Raw genomic sequence first — 15,752 nt, forward strand, 5'->3', positions numbered from 1 at the left:
TTTAAGTCATTTCAAGGCTCCCCATTGCAAGTAGAAGAAAATCCAGGTTCCTTACCTTAGATCACCTGCTCTCTGCCTAGCTCTCGCTGACCTCATCTCACTGCTCATCTTATTAACTGAACTGAAACACACAAATCTCCCCTCGCGCACACAGTGCTCTTCGTGCTCAGCTCCTTCCCACCTGGGAGATGTTTCACTTGCTGTTTCCTTCCTAAATAGGTCTTTATATATCTCACTGCATGTCTTGTTATCATTCAGGCTCACCTCCAGGTCACCTCCTGAGAGAAGCTTCCCTGACTTCCTGTTGAAAGCATTCTGTTATTCTCTAGGTCACTCTACAGTGCATTTTCTTCCCAGCACCTGCCATTACCTGAATTTATCTTTTATCTTTGTTTATTAACTGTCTTCCTCCATTAGAAGGTAAACTCTAAGAGAACTGGGACCATGCTATCTCATTCATAGCATTATCTCCAGTGGTAGAAAGTGGCTGGTGCTGGATTCCAAGGGCCAGCCTGTACACACACACCCGCAGATGTGCACATACCTGCATGTACACTAAAAAGGACTCCTTTTCCTCACCTAGGTTCTGGACAATCTCAATAAATATAATAAAAGGGTAAAGACAGAAGTGAAAACATCACCTTTCTTATTAAAAAGGGCTAGTTTACAAGTGTAGTTTAGACAATGCTCACTGGTGAATTAGGCAGCCTTACCCCACTGGGTCCCAGGCGGCTCTACAGTGAATTAATCCCTCCTTCACCAATGCCAGAAACATAGGGGCATGCTAAATAGTCTGTGAATGAAAGAGGGAAGGAAGAAAGGCTGTGATGGATTCCTGAGTCTTCACTCATATTGGGTCCCAGAATAAGGCACAGAAGTAGGACTGCTGATTTAAAGATATAGGGCGCAGATGCAAAAGATGCTGAGGATAGTTGCAGGCACAGGTAGGAGACAGTCTGCAGAGTCTCCGTGCCAGGCCCAGACATTGAGACGCTGTTCAAGGTGAAGCAGGGGGTGGTCATACATCTTTTTATCCACCTGCATCCGCTCATTTACCTAGGTGCAGTTTCCATTATTTGGGGGAGGGGTAAGTGATTGCTGTTTCTATGAGTAGGCTCACTTTAGTACTCCTTGCTGGTACAGCATTAAGCAACCTACCAGCTTTAACAGAGTTTACGTCTGTATCAACACTCTCTTGTCTCAAAAATAATGAAAGCACACCTAACATGTGTACTTCTCAGCTACTATAAGGCACCATATTAATCAGAAGTGGAATTTTTAAAAAAGATAACCCTTGAGTTACAAATTACCACTACAGCATCTCCTTTAATGAAAAATGGAAGTTTTGGGGAGCCAAGTAGATAGATTGTCTGGAGCAGTCTGGCTATAGCTGTGAATAAGAGTCAAAAAAATAATTGTCAGCACCATCAGGAGAAACAGAAAGAATATGGGTTAGGCAGTACCGGTTATATGTTAAGTATGAGGTATAAAAACAACACCCCTAATTTCAGCAGCCTTGAAAAAGAAAATCCTTAAGAGAGGAAATGTTATTTCTACTCTGAGCCACCATCACTAAATTATCTCATTGACCCAATATTACTCAACACATAGATAGATCCAGCTTTTTTTTTTTTTTTTAGATGGAATCTTGCTCTGTCACCCAGGCTAGAGTGCAATTGCAGGATCTTGATTCACTGCAACCTCCGCCTCCCAGGTTCAAGCGATTCTCCTGCCTCAGCCTCCAGAGTAGCTGGGATTACAGATGCCTGCCATCACACTTGGTTAATTTTTGTATTTTTAGTAGAGATGGGGTTTCATCATGTTGGCCAGGCTGGTCTCAAACTCCTGCCCTCAGGTGATCCACTTGCCTTGGCCTCCCAAAGTGCCGGGATTATATAAAATTTCTTTTCTGTTCTCTCTCTGGTTTGCTTTGTGCCCGCCACGCAAGGTTAGGTCCACCTATATGCTCTGTCAGATGATTCAGTGCTGTGTGTGTGTGGGTGTGTGGGGTGTGTGTGTGTGTGTGAGAGAGAGAGAGAGAGAGAGCGAGCGAGAGCGAGCGATAGGGGCATGGGAGGATAGAGGTGTCAGAGGTCTCTGTGTAAAAACCAGATCTACTCACTGTTCCAGAATTGTTTTAAGATTTGAAGAGCTGTAACAGGTCACTAAAGACTTGGTGTCTTAGCTTTTCACCTTGCTTTCCTGTGGAAGAAGAGACCCTGAGCACCAAAACCACATGAAATTCAGGAAAGGGGAAGGTAAAAACAGAGCTTTACTTAATGTCTATTTGTAGAAACCTACTCAGTGAAATGAACATACCTCTTCATGTCAATCAATGGTGTTCAAGGTTGCAGGAAAAAAGTCTCCACTAGTCAACACTTGAAAATATCTTTTTTTTTTTTTTTTTTTTGAGATGAGGCTTCACTCTGTCGCCCAGGCTGGAGGGCAGTGTAATCACAGCTCCTTACGGCTTTGACCTCTTGACTCTCAGCCTTCCAAGTAGCTGGAACTACAGGCACGTCACCATGACTGACTAATTTTTGTTTTAATTTGTTTTAGAGACAGGGATCTCTGCTATGTTGACTATGCTGGTTTCTAACTCCTGCCCTCAAGCAGTTCTCCTACCTCAGACTCTCAAGTAGCTAAGATCATAAGCGTGAGCTGCCACACCGTACCTGAAAATGTCTTTCAGTCAGAAATTTACCCACATTTGTGAAAATACAGGAGCTGCATCATATAACCCACAGAAAGTGTTTTTGAGACAGACTTTGGGAATCCGCTTTTCTAAGTTAGAAAGAAAATGTAAGAGTCCCCGCTTGGTGCTTAAACCTATTCTCACGTATTTATCATTGTTTGACTCGTACAGCCATTTAACTTTTCTCCCGTTTATCCCTTGGTCCCCTGATGAAAAGGGAGACAAGGAGGGTGTGTCAGTCAGGCTCCCTGCGGGAAGCAGAAGACACATTCAGATGGAGTTTGGAAAAGAATTGAACAAAAGCTACCTATTTACAGAGGTGAAGACAGGTTAGAGAAACAAGTAGGGCTGAGGAGGCACCCAGGAGTAGCCACAGGGAGAAATCTGCTGCCCATTGGCCTAAAGGGGCCTTGTGGGAGCTGAAGTCATGAAGGAGGAGCTCCCGGACTGGCATATCAGAGGGGTCTTAGAGGGAATGCAATACCAGAACCCCTGTGCAGCGGCAGAGAGGGATGGGGGAAAAGACATTGACCTCTCGCTCCTCTAGCTCTTAATCTTCCACCGGCGCCTCCAGCAGCCAAATCCACCTGGAACCCAGAGCACAAGGGAGCCCAAGAGATGTGGCCTGTAGCAGTTCAGTCCTCGGGACACAGTGCAGGCTACAGAACGGTCCTGTAAAGAAGGTAACGACAGCTATCACGTTGCCACCCCACGGCAGCAAAAGGAGTGAATTTTGCCAATTACTATCGGTGCCCTTGATAGTCCAGGTGAAAGAAGAACTGGACTCAGCAGATTCCCTGTGGATAGGACCACTCAGGAGAGAAGGTAAAAGTGGATGAGAACTTTGCGGTTGTTTTTTTTTCTCATAATGAGCATGACATCACTTATATGACATCACCTTGGGATATTCAAGGAATGAAAGAGGAAAGGAAGATCACACACTCTTAGACTGGTCTCCAGAGGCAGTAGGCAGCCCAGATTTGAAGTAACAGCCCTAGGTCTGGGACAATTTCTGGCCTGTACCTGCCAGAATGTTGCTCCATTTTGCAAGGCAAAGGTTGATTCAAGAAGTCTGTGTTCTTTGAGAAACTGTCTTGGCCATAGAAGAGCTGACTTAGCTCACCAGGTCTTCCATCCACAGGGACAAGCTTTTGTTGCATGGTGTCCTCAGTCTGGTTGTTTCTGGCAGAGCCTGATGTGCACATATATTGATCAGAAATCATATTGCTCAAGACAGGGATTATCTTGCCATCAGGGCTAGCTTTGTGGATGAATGTACGGAGAAGTGAGATTTGATGGAAGGTGAAAAGTACTTTCCAAATCCCAGAGCTTTTTTCCAGAGGCCTATTTCTAACTCATTTGTGTTGTTTACTCTTTCATCATTTGATAAATATTTAGAGTGCATTGTGTCAGACAGAGCTATCATAGCTCAACTGTAGCATACCCCAACTTGTGCAATGCCATAGCCCTATTAGGCTCTGTACTTGACCCAAGTGACATAAGGAAAATATAGTCCTTACCCTCTTAAGAACATAATTGGTTTGCATATGTTCACACCTGCCTTTTCTCCAATTAATTCTCTATAGAACATGCATCGTGATCATTGAAAAATACAGTGTAACCATGTCCCCCTCTGCTTAAAATCACTCGATGGCTTCCTGCTGCCCAAAAGGTCAACAGCAAAATCTTTCACAAGGCTCATAGGCCCTGAGTGAAGAAGATGATAAATCACAGTACAACACTGGAAGTCCTGCAATAGACACTAACCAAGTGTTGGTGCTCAGAGGATAGAGCCTGGGGCTATCCTCTTGAAAGTCCTACACCATCTATTACTTGGCATAAGTTTTCAAGTATCTAAACAAAAACAATATTTCCTGGGAGGTGGGTGGTGTTAACTTTACCTGATAACAATTTCCAGATCTATTTTACAGAAAATATTGAACACCTTTCTTTCTATGTTTATGTGTCTCTTCAGCATTTAAGGATACTTAAGCCTCGTATATCCTCAGGTGTTCTCCCTGGACCCCACTTCCGCCACTACTCATTTCTCCCCTTTTCTCTGTATAGCAACACTTCTCAAAAGAATTGTCTTCTTTCTGGGAGGTCATTTTCTCATCTCTGTCATTCCTCATCTTCCAGCTCACTTCATCCTTTTTTACAATACCATCATGCAATCAAAAGGATTCTCACAAAGGTTAACAATGGCCAGCATGTTGCCAGAATAACTGGCAACTCTTCAGTCCTCAGCTTGCTCAACTTGTGGCAGCATTGGATACTATGGATGCCTGCTCCTTCTCAAAACACTTGCTGCCTCTGGCATTTGTGAAACACATTCTCCTGGCTTTCCTCTTCTTTCTTTGGCTATTCCTTCTTAATATTGTTTGCTGGATTACCCTCCTCTGCATGATCTTCAAATGTAATTCCCAAAGGCTTTTCTCTGTGTCTCTCTCTCTTGTCCGTCTGTCCTCTTTCCCTAACTGAACTCATCCCCACCCGTGGCTTCAATGATCACCTATCCAACAACAACACTAAAACTTTATTTCATTAGCCCCATCTTCCCTTTTGAGATTCAAATTCACATATATTGACTTTTCTGTCCTAAAAGGCATGCCAAATTCAGCTTATTTAAAACGAAACTCATGATGTCCCATCTACCTCAAAACTGGCCTTTCTACAGTGAATAGCTCCACCACCTATCGACAAATATAGCCTCATTCTTCACACCTTCCCTCCAATCTTCCCAAAGACCCAGTCCTGTTTTTTAACCCAGGTGTCTCTCCAGTCTGACCCTATCTCTCCTCCTCCACTGCCATCTCCTAAGTCTAAGCTACCATCACCTCTCCTTTGAACTGTGGCAATGACCTGCTAATTAATTTGCATAGGTTCACTTACCCCTTCTACAATTAATTTTCCATAGAATACACATAGTGACCATTGAGAAATACAGTGTAACCATGTCCCCCTCTGTTTAAAGTCACTCAGTGGCTTCCCGCTGCCCGGAAGGTCAACAGCAAAATCTTTCACAAGGCCCGTAGGCCCTAAGGTGATCTAGGCCATAAATGATCCAGCCCTGGGTCCCCTGCTTCAGCCCCAGCTCTTCTTCCTCTTGCTCAGCCACACTGGCTTTCTTTCAGTTGTTCCTATTGTTGTGCTCCTCCTGCTTTGGGACCTGTGGAGTGCCAGTCCTTCTTCCTAGATACCCACCTCTCTTCTTTTCACTAAATTACATAAACCAACTTTTAGATCTCAGATTAAATGTTCCATTCCCAGGGAGTCTTTTTATTTTTTTATTTTTTTGAGACGGAGTTTTGCTCTTGTTACCCAGGCTGGAGTGCAATGGCGCGATCTCGGCTCACTGCAACCTCCGCCTCCTGGGTTCAGGCAATTCTCCTGCCTCAGCCTCCTGAGTAGCTGGGATTACAGGCACACGCCACCATGCCCAGCTAATTTTTTGTATTTTTAGTAGAGACGGGGTTTCACCATGTTGACCAGGATGGTCTCGATCTCTTGACCTCGTGATCCACCCGCCTCGGCCTCCCAAAGTGCTGGGATTACAGGCGTGAGCCACTGCACCCGGCCCTGAGTCTTTCTTAAACTCTAGGGTAGATAAGCCCATTTTCTTTCTTGGTCACTTTAAATTTGTAATCATATGCTTCTACGGTTTTTTGGTTAATGTTTATCTTTTCCTCTCTCCTGTAATATTCTTGATGTCTGAGTCCGTTTCTGTTTTCCTCAGTATAGGATCTCTAGTTCTTAGTGTAGTACCAGGCACATAGCAGGTACTCAATCACTTTTGGAAGAAAGAAAGCATAAAAAGAAGGACCCAGAGGGAAAGTGACTGAGGGTAGGTGGATTACAACCTTGGAAATTACTCAGGACAGATACAGACAATTTGGTGGATGGGTCATGATGGTGGTAACCCTCAGGCAGAAGAGAACTGTGAGGGTGTGTCAGGGACAGAAGGCCTGGTCCACCCTCTCTGCCTCTGTAAGGCTGCACCACGGAGGGGGTGGGGGCACACTCACTAACCTGTGAGCCCAAAGACCTGCTTTCAAGGTCTGGATTTGATGCTAACTAGTGCGTCCTTTCCCTCTCATTCACAACTTCATCTGTAAGATAACAGGGTGGATTATTATAGCAGTCAGGCTCTTAGTTGCAAAGAAGCAAATATTGCTTCTGGGCAGTTGAATTCGAAAATGAACTGATTGAAAGAATGCTGGCCAGCTTACAAGATTACCTAGAAGCCTGGAGGCCCAGACCTAGAGGACAGGCAAAAGCAAGGAAGACTGTGCAGACAATCCAGGGCCAGAATGTCAGGGAGGGATCAGACAGTGGCGGGGCCACTGTGGCCGCTCGACACGCCAAGTGTCACAGCCTGCACCTGTGCCAGGAGTGGGCCCACAGCACCCCTGTACTAAATTGGCTGTGCTGTCCTTGGAAACTGGATGTTGCTGCCTTTGCTGCTACCCTCGGAAAGAATTTGCCACCCCCTCCTTCTTTGCGTCACTAACTCCTGACTCACAAACCTGAGCAGGTGCATCTGACATTCTGAGCTAGATCATATTAGAGCCCTGGCTGCCAGGGGAAGTGGGAAAGCAGAACTTTCCAAAGAAAGAGGCAGACTCTACCAGCCAGCTTCACTCTTGAGATAGAAAGTTCCCCAGTGTAGGAACTGAAGGGTTCAGATTCTGGGTAGCCATGAACGTCACATATCCAGTACTAGGCCGTCTCCAAGGTCCCTCTAGCCCTAATCATCCATGTTTCTGGACACCACAATGAGAATGGACGTAGTCATCACATCAATATCCTTCCCTTTAAATCAGCAGGCTCTAAGAGCTACATCATCGTCTCTTTGCTACAGACAATTGTGCTCTGTATTACAAATTCTTATTTCTAGGTACTTGAGAGACGTACTCTGCATGTCCTTGCCTTCATGTTTAATTGAGCCACTGACACCAGCCTGTTTTTCCTGGCCCCACAGCCCTAAAAATAGGACATTATTGAATAGCCCAATAACCTGGTCAGAACTCTCTGCCTCCCCCAGGCCTGTGTGTGGATTCATGTTTTCAGTGAGCAGATGCCCTTTCCATTAGATGATCTATTTTTAAACTTGCCAAATGTCAATTCTCTCTCAAATGACAATTCCCATTCTCAAAGACTCACTGGTTTGTTTGTTTGTTTTCCTGGTGGAATTTACAATGTAAAAAACACATTTGTCATTCATGGTTCTTTTTGGACAGAAGTAACATTTTAAAATTCTTGCCTCTCCTCTCTTCTTTTTTATTTGACTGAGAGCTAAGAGAATTGATAAAAAAGGGATTCTGGAAGTGCAGGGTCCAGGATGTTGGAGTAATTTATGCGTCTTCTTTTAATTCAGTTTCCACCATATCTGCTTCCTTTTTTTGGCATTTAAAGTAGCCAAGCTGCAGGAGCAAAGCAAACTTTATGAAATCATTCAGTGTGAATAGCTGATTCCGGTTTAATTTGTTGCTACTTCAAGGTAGCATAGAGGTGTGAATATAAAGTAATACGACTGATGCTTAAAAACCTCTAGACATCTGACACATCCAAATGAATGTTGAACTCCTCAAAGAGTCCCTTTTGGATGACATTGCACTTGGTTTGACAATATTATCTTTTTACTCAAAGCATTTTTGGAATAGTTTTTCAGAATCATCTCCACAAGTGTGGGTCAGGCCCTCCAATGTCCTCGGTGCCTGAGGAGCATGGGGCATTAGCTCAGGAGATGGTGCTGGCCCACTCTTTGGAGATGGTGTAAGAGAGGTGTAAGTGTGGTCGCAGTGAAAAGGGTATGAGCTTTGGAATCAGATGATTTGGGTTCAAATCTTCTCTCTCCCACTTGGCCATGCTGCTCAACATCTTGAGGAATCAGATTCTTTGTGTAAAATGAAGGAAGTTATATCTTCCTTGCAAGGTTGTCGTGAAGGTTAAATGAATTAATGTGTACAGAGTTCTGGCACCTGGTAAAAATTTAGAGTGTTAATACTGTTCTCTACTCCACTGTTTCTTTTTTCTTCTTTTTTTATGAGATAAGGCCTCATTCTGTCACCCAGGCTGGAGTAAAGTGATGTGATCACTTCTCACGGCAGCCTTGATCTTTCAAGCTCAAGCTTTCTCCTGCTCCCGACTCCCAAGTAGCTGGGACTACAGGTGTGCACCACCACACCTGGCTAATTTTTAATTTTTTTTGTAGAGATAGGGTCTCATTATGTTTTCCAGGATGATCTCTAACTCTTGAGGTCAAGTGATCCAACCCGCCCTGGCCTCCCAAGGTGCTGGGGTTACAGGTGTGAGCCACCCTGCCCAGCCTTATGAAGTTGCTTTGCCCGTCCTGTGTGTTTATGATGGCTTTCCCTAAGGACAATCCCCTCTTTGATGCCTTGTTTCTCACCTCTGTCTGTCCCAAACCTACTTCTCCTTTAAGTCTGGCTCAAATAAAAATAATAATACTAATGAACAGAAAAGTTAAGCAATTTACCCAAAATCTTATGACTTTTATGTCAGTAGTAGAGACAGACTTTGGATCCAGGCTGCCAAACACCAGTGTCTACACTCTACAATGTCCACCCTACAACATTAGGCTATGCTACCTATTTGTGTAACTGCCTCTACAAACCCCACCTTCTTCAAGAAGCTTTTCAGATCTCTCTTAGAACACCGTCTTCTACCTTTGAATTCTATGTACTCCATTTACAAAGCCTTTCTTATGAAACATGTATCTTTCCACATGATATTAGAATCATTTGGTTACTGGTCTCATCTCCCTGCTGAACTGGATATTTAATAAGTGCTATTTTTTTTTCTTTTTTATAATACTCTTCTTGGTGCCTTGCATAATCTGTTGTGCTCAAGAATATTTATTAAGCAAATTATTTAAAATGCAAAACTGATTATGTCTCTCCTCTGTTTAAAATGTTCCATTTCCTTTAAGATAAAAGCCAAAATTTTCAATGTAGCAAAAAGGTCCTGAGCAATGAGTTTTCCCCACCCTGCTAGTCTCACTTTACCGCTGCCCCTAGCTCATTGCTGTCCAGCTACCAGTGGCTTTTTGTCCACTCTTCAAGCCACCAAAACCCCTGAGGACCTTCTCATCGGCTCTCCCTCTCCCTGGAAGGCTGGGTTCTCTTTCCCCACATTGACCCTGGCTCCCTCCTGTCATGACTGTTCTGATGTCCTCCCCTTGTTACTTTGCCTCTGGGCACTACTGCCCTTCTCAGGCATGGATGTGTAACATTCTGGCCAGGTCTGACCAGTCCTGTTGGAGGGGCCAACCTGGGGGCCCTAGATCTGCCCTCACATTCCTAGTGGGAAAGCCAGGCTGGCAGACACTTGGGGATCTGGGCCCGACCTCTGTAGGGGCCTCTGGGGCAACAAAGGCTGCTTGTCCATTCCAGCTTGGCCTGTCATGGAGGAGGTGAGCTCTGACTCCATGCCAGAGATTGATCCTGACAGTGGCATTTTCTGAAGGGACTTGTACCCTTCATCTCTCCTTGGCTCATATATTCTGGCTGCCAGCAGGCCTGGCTCAAAGCCATCTTGGCAAAGAAAAATTTTTATAGCCTGGTTGGTTTAATTTTGTTTTCTTCCCACTTAATCCCAGGCGGAAATATCTCCAAACAGCTTTTATATTATTGGAGATAGGATGGGGGAACTATGCAGGGGAGGAAAGAGATCAAGACAAGGACATCTATGTTGGAAATGGGTTACTTCTCCATTTAAAAATAATATATGCTAGGCTCGATGGCTCACACCTGTAATCCCAGCAATTTGGGAGGCTGAGGTGGGAAGGATTGCTGTAGGCCAGGGGTTTGAGACCAGCCTGGGCAACATAGTGAGACTCTGTCTCTATTTAAAAAACTTAAAATATATGTGTTAGTTTTATAATAATTGGTAACATTTACTAAACGTCTACTAGGTCCCGGGTATTGTACTAGGAATTTGTACATATATTAGCTCATTTAGTTTCCTAACTATATCCCCTTGAGTTAGGTCTTATTATTAGTCCCACTTCGTAGATTAAAGAGTTGAGGCTTAGGTAGGTTAAAACATTTGCCCAAGCTTAGTAAGTAGCGCAGGTGGGCTTATAGCTGAAGATACGGGAATGCTTGCTGAATTTTCTGCCTTGGGAATGAGAATATCAAATTACATTATGGTTTTGAGTGCAGGGATCCAGCGAAGAATGATCATCAAAACATCAGATTCCAGAAAGATTCAAGTGTGACCCCTGATATTCCCCAGGTGACCACATGTCAATGATTACTTAATAAAAAGTAATCATTGTAATCAGTAATGGATGCTTATTCCAGTTCACTGGGAAGCAGCCTGGTGCAAAGGAGAGAACATGAGCTTTGAAGTCATATAGACCTTGGTATGAAACTGAACTCAGACTCCTCTTTTTCTGTTTGTTTTTGTGACAGAGTCTCACTCTGGCGCCCATCCTGGAGTACAGTGGTGTGATCTCTGCTCACCACAAACTCCGCCTTCCAGGCTCAAGCGATTCTCCTGCCTCAGCTTCCTGAGTAGCTGGGATTATAGGTGCACGCCACTACCGCCCGGCTAATTTTTGTATTTTCAGCAGAGACGGGGTTTCACCATGTTGGCCAGGCTGGTCTTAAACTCCTAACCTCAAATAACCCACCCGCCTTGGCCTCAAAAAGTGCTGTGATTACAGGTGTGAGCCACCGCGCTCGGCCTGAACTCAGACTCTCCTATCTGTGCAGCCCGGCACAATTTATGCAACATCACAGTGACTTGGTTTTTTCATCTTTAAAATGGTGCTGTGATTCATAACTCATAGAGATGCGAAGATTAAGCTGGAAAACACAGTGAAGTTTCTTGCACTGTTCCTGGCGTGTAGACAATGGCCAATAGTGGTAGAGATGTTCCAATACTATTATTAATCTCCCTCTAATACGTTATTGTTGGCTGATAATCCTATCATTAACATTTGCACTAAGGTATGCCATCTCTTGGAAGCCCTACTGAAAGAAAATGCCATAGAGGGGAAGCACATTAAACTATGATCAGTCTGAATTATTAAATCTTCCTTGTTTTTGAGATGGAGTCTTTCTCTGTCGCCCAGGCTAGAGTGCAGTGGTGCGGTCTCGGCTCACTGCAACCTCCGCTGCCTGGGTTCAAGCAATTCTCCTGCCTCAACCTCCTGAGCAGCTGGGACTACAGGCGCCTGCCACCACACCTGGCTAATTTTTGTATTTTTAGTAGAGACAGGGTTTTGCCATGTTGGCCAGGCTGGTCTCGAACTCTCGAGCTCAGGTGATCTGCCCACCTCGGCCTCCCAAAGTGCTGGGATTATAGGCATAAGCCAACTCATCTGGCCATTAAGTCTTAATCAATAATTAAGCTACACAGATGGGCCTCAACTTACAATGGTTCAACTTATGATTTTTTGACTTTATGATGCTGTGAAAGCCATGTACATTTGGTAGAAACCATACTTCAGATTTTGGATTTTGATCTTTTCCTGGGCTAGTGATAGGAAGTAGGGAACTCTCTTGCAATGCCAGGCAGCAGAAGTGAGCCACAGCTCCCAGTCAGCCACAGCATCGCAAAGGTAAAACAAAACCTTACCACACACTATGTTGCCAACGTCTTCTGAATTTTGTGTTTCACATCTTATCATGTCTATAAAATGCCCACCTGAAACCAATGTTTAACACTCTATTATAAAATAGGCTTTGTGTTAGATGAGTTTGCCCAACTGTAGGGTAATGTAAGCGTTTTGAGCATGTTTAAGGTAGGCAAGGCTAAGCTAGGGTGTTTGGTATGTGGGGTGTATTAAATCCATTTTGATTTAGGATAGTTTCAACTTAGGATGGGTTTATCTGGCTGTAAATTGAGAAGCATCTGTTTATTGTGCAAGCTTTCTGGAAAGTAAGATGGCAACTTACAGAAAAAAAAAAAGCCTGAAATTAGTAATACTAACAACAGCTGCCTCCATTTAGTTAGGGTCTATTATGGTTTCATGTCTTTTATTTTATTGTTAATCCTTGTAACCACCTTGTGGGAATGATACTATTATCATTTGCTTTATGAGGCTTACGAAGAGATTAAGCAACATGTTTAAAGCCGCCTGAGAGTAAGTAGTGAAGAAAGGATTTAAATCCAGGCCTCGCTCCAGTGTCTGTGTTTGCCTCATTAAGCCTTTCTGTTGTCAGGCCTGGCAGTCCCCCTTTTGGGAAAATATCCTAAGCAAATAATTTAAAAAGAAAGTAAGGTCATTTGTTAAAACAAAACAGAAACCAAAAATATTTATAGCTGTGTTATGTTCATCACTCAGCCCTATGACCTCAAATTGGAAGGTGGAATGGCAAGCTCCCATACATTAGCAGAAGATGGCAACCATCAAAAGACAAATGCATGAATTACATCAGTAGAGAACATCTGAAGCTACCTTTAATAAAACGGATGGGATCCAAAATAGTACCAAAAAGAATACGTATACACTTCTCAAAACTTAGGTGAAATGGATGTCTGTATGCTAGTAAGAATCAGAAGTATTTATAGAGGTATGCAAATGATTAGTATATGAAGCTTCCTTCCTTGCTGTTGTATTTTTGGGCAGAGCAGTTTAAATATTGTATTCAAAAAAAAAAAAAAAAAAAAGAAAAAGAAAAAAGCATACTGAGTCAAGTTTTTAAAAAAAGGAGTGTTTGTTTTTTGAAACTCTAGACTGAAGTGGTAAAACAAGCTTCTTTAAAACACTGAAACAAAAAGTAATTACTATCTTAAAGACAGATTTATTTATATATGTATTTATTTATCTACTTGCAATGAAGTGTTGCTCTGTCACCCAGACTGGAGTGCAGTGGTGCGATTTCGGCTCACTGCAATCTCCATCTGCCAGGTTCAAGCAATCCTTCTGTCTCAGCCTCCTGGGTAGCTGGGATTACAGGCATGAGCCACCATGCCAAGTTAATTTTTTACATCTTTAGTAGAGGCAGGGTTTCATCATGTTACCTAGGCTGGTCTCGAACTCCTGAGCTCAAGTGATCTGGTTGCCTTGGCCTCCCAAGGTGCTGGGATTACATGCATGAGCCACCTTGCCTGGCTGGCTGGGTTTTATTTAGTACAGTGCTCCCTTACTTGGAAGTTGAGAAATCTTAAGGGTGTACTAGGATAGCAATAGAGGAGCTCTAAATTTTTAGCATATTTCATAAAACATGATGGACATTATATACTTTGCATATTTAAGCATCTTGGCAACAGTTTGATATAACAAAAGGATAGAAGATCTTGGGTTCTGTTATCAGGTTACCTGTTTTTTTTTTTTTTTGAGATGGAGTCTCACTCTGTTGCCCAGGCTGGAGTACAATGGCATGATCTTAGCTCACTGCAAAGGTTCAAGCTTCCAGGGTTCAAGCAATTCTTCTGCCTCAACCTCCTGAGTAGCTGGGACTACAGGCCCCCAACCACCATGCCTGGCTAATTTTTATATTTTTAGTAGAGACGGGGTTTCACCATGTTGGCCAGGCTGATCTTGAACTTCAGACCTCAGGTGATCCACCCGCCTCAGCCTCCCAAAGTGCTGAGATTACAGGCATGAGCCACCACGCCCAGCTACCTGGTTTTAATTCTAGCTTGTTACCTACTTGCTGTGTGATGCCAGGGAAGCTAAGCCATTCTGTGTCCTTGTCTGTAAAATGGGGATAATAATGCCTACCTCAATGGATTGCTACCTAGCACTTGATAATGTTTCCATAAATATTAGCTATTATTAAGCCATAAAGCTGCTTTGCTTTGATCTGGAATTGTATCAATTCAGTATGAATTTTATCTCAAGCTAATCAGAAGTGTTGATGAACAATTGTATAAGCTTCTGATTGCTAAAATATGGATAAATAAATCAACTATGAGTCAATGTATTTTGGTCAATAAAATCTTTCAAAATTATAGGAGAGAGGAAGAAGAGAGGGAAGGATAAATGACAGGGATCTTGGTGATAAAATCTGAGGATGAATACACAAGACGGATACGTTTTGATAAGGACAGGAGGAATGGGAGGCCTGGGCAGAGAACAGAAGTGAAAGCTGAAGACATAACAGGCTTTTGCCAGTATCAGAGAGAGAGGGTCCAGTTGCTGAGGTCTGGCTTTTCCTGAAGACAGATCATTGTCCTCCTCTATTCTCAGTGTTTTGGTTAGATTGCAACACCTGAATTCAAACCAGGACTTGTAGGGGTGAAAATGTGTTTCAGAAAGCACCTGTGCAACCTAGATGCTGGCTGGGGCTCCCCCTCCCTGGGAAGTCTGGCTAACCTCGACGTGAACCCAAACACCACAGCCTGTGACATCACGAGTCCTCTATGCAATTTCTCTCTGGCTCTGATCTCTTCCTCCACCTCATTGCTTTGTGCTCCCTGCCCCAAGTCAATTCAGAGGCAAAGCTCTGCCCTTCCACCAGTTCTACAAACAACCCACATGCACCAATTCTTTTGTGAGCTTAGTTATGCTGCTGAAGATGGCTGGGGCAGATGTTGCAGGTTTGGGGTCCCAGCCACAGGGCTTTTTGCCTTCTCCCAGTTCCATTTCTCCATTTTTCTGGTCTCTTTCTGTTTCCTCCTTCTGGCCCCAATACAAGTGCCTCCCCTGCCTCACATGGGGGAGATGTATTTTGCCAACTAAGAGAGTTTACTCATTCTAAGGGGAAGTCTGTTTAAAGTGTTTTTCCATTCACATACAGTTAGGAGTGTTAGGCTAGACCGACACTGGTGGGACTATGTTTTATGCACAAGAGTGCTTAAAAATAATATATAATTATTGGCTGGGTGCAGTGTCTCACACCTGTAATCCCAGCACTTTGAAAGGCCAAGGCAGGCAGCTCACTTGAGGCCAAGAGTTTGAGACCAACCTGGCCAACATGGTGAAACCCCGTCTCTACTAAACATATAAAAAGTAGCCAGGTGTGGTGGTACATGCCTGTAATCTCAGCTACTCTGGAGACTGAGGCAGGAGAATCGCTTGAACCTGGGAGGTTTCAGTGAACCTAGATTCCATCACTGCACTCCAGCCAGGGCAACA

Source organism: Aotus nancymaae, unplaced genomic scaffold (genome assembly GCF_030222135.1).
Source record: "Aotus nancymaae isolate 86718 unplaced genomic scaffold, 86718_ANA_hifiasm-v0.15.2.pri h1tg000007l, whole genome shotgun sequence".
NCBI lineage: Eukaryota > Metazoa > Chordata > Mammalia > Primates > Aotidae > Aotus > Aotus nancymaae.